Below are 1,541 nucleotides of genomic sequence, written 5' to 3'. Positions count from 1 at the left end.
TAACTTCAATTGATCCACGAGACTGGTAGGTCCTGGGTTCGAATCCTGCGAGAGTGGGTTCGTGGATGCGCACTGCTGAGGAGTCCCATAATAGGACGAAACGGCCGTCCAGTGCTTTCAGGTTTTCGATGGTGGTCTAGCTTCAATTGACTCATGATTTCAACTTTGAAAAATACTGAAATCTCCACAAATCCCCTTCTGATTATAATCATATGCTCACTAGTGACTGACTTCAAGATAAATGTCCTGGAGTTCTAGTGGGAAGCAGTGACCAGTGGAGTTCAACCACGTCTGTTGTGAGATATCAACTCACTGAAGACAATTGGTGAATGGTTGCTCAACTTCGTGGATCAGTTGAAGTTAGACATTAACACTGTTGGATGCCAGCTCAGTGGTCTATTTTTATTTTGTTTAATTATCTTCATGTTATACATGCTGTGACAGATATGATTCATATCACATATATTACAAATTGTATGTTTCCTTTTAAATTCACTGATAAGTCACAATATATAGTGTGAATGTAATTTTCTCCTCTCACCACTTACTTTTTCTATACAATATGTTATATGAACACTCATCATTTCACATCACATATCTCTTACACATACCTAGTTTAGACATTGTTAACGTTGATTGGATGACTTATTCAGTGTACAATGAGCCCGAAGAACCATGTACTACCTATTTATATTCGATAATTTTGATGTTTGATTATGATTCCTTGAAATAGCTTGGACCAGATTGCCAGGCGAAACGTTGGATTTACTACAAATTCATTCGCTGAGATTTTACAAATATATTATTCCTATATAATATATCAGGTTTGATTTGATACTTTACAAATTAATTTTGTTAATTTCTCAGTTTTTCCAAAAAGATAATTTGTGATTTAATAGTTGAATTCATGAGTCAATTAAAGATAGACTACCATGGAAAACGTAGAAGCACTGTACGACCGTTTCGTCCTAGTGTGTTACCATTCAGAAATGCGTATCTACGATCCCGCCTCGTGAAATTCGAACGCGAAACCTATCGGTCTCGAACGTGAACGCGAGTTATACTCAATGAATTTATTGTATTTATAGTGATATATCAAAATAGACAATATTGACTGGTAAAAATGATAGAAAATTCTAAATTTAGACTCCAAGTTATTTCAGATATCTTCAGAAGGATATTTCTGTATTCTGGAGGTAACTGGTATTTTTGACATCATTCAAACGGGTGTTACACATTACTATGGTAATGGATAGTATGACTGAGCTACTCAGCTTTAGTCTGATTTCCTGTAATATTACAAGTTTTACATAAGTTAATTAACAAACACTTACCAGATTACGTTCTTTAGTCCATATTTTTAAATGCGACACTAAACACTGAGTAGATATAAATACTGCACATTGTATTCATTACATTTCAATTAAGGAGATACATGACAACTAATGAGGCAATAAGAAGTGTCTCAAAGAGTGATAAACCTAATTCTTACTGTTATTTTTAATCCTTAACGATTTTGTAAAATTACAAAATGTAGAATC

Source organism: Schistosoma mansoni (genome assembly GCF_000237925.1).
Source record: "Schistosoma mansoni, WGS project CABG00000000 data, chromosome 1 unplaced supercontig 0076, strain Puerto Rico, whole genome shotgun sequence".
NCBI lineage: Eukaryota > Metazoa > Platyhelminthes > Trematoda > Strigeidida > Schistosomatidae > Schistosoma > Schistosoma mansoni.
The sequence above is the reverse complement of the archived record's forward strand: the minus strand, read 5'-3'. Positions refer to the sequence as shown.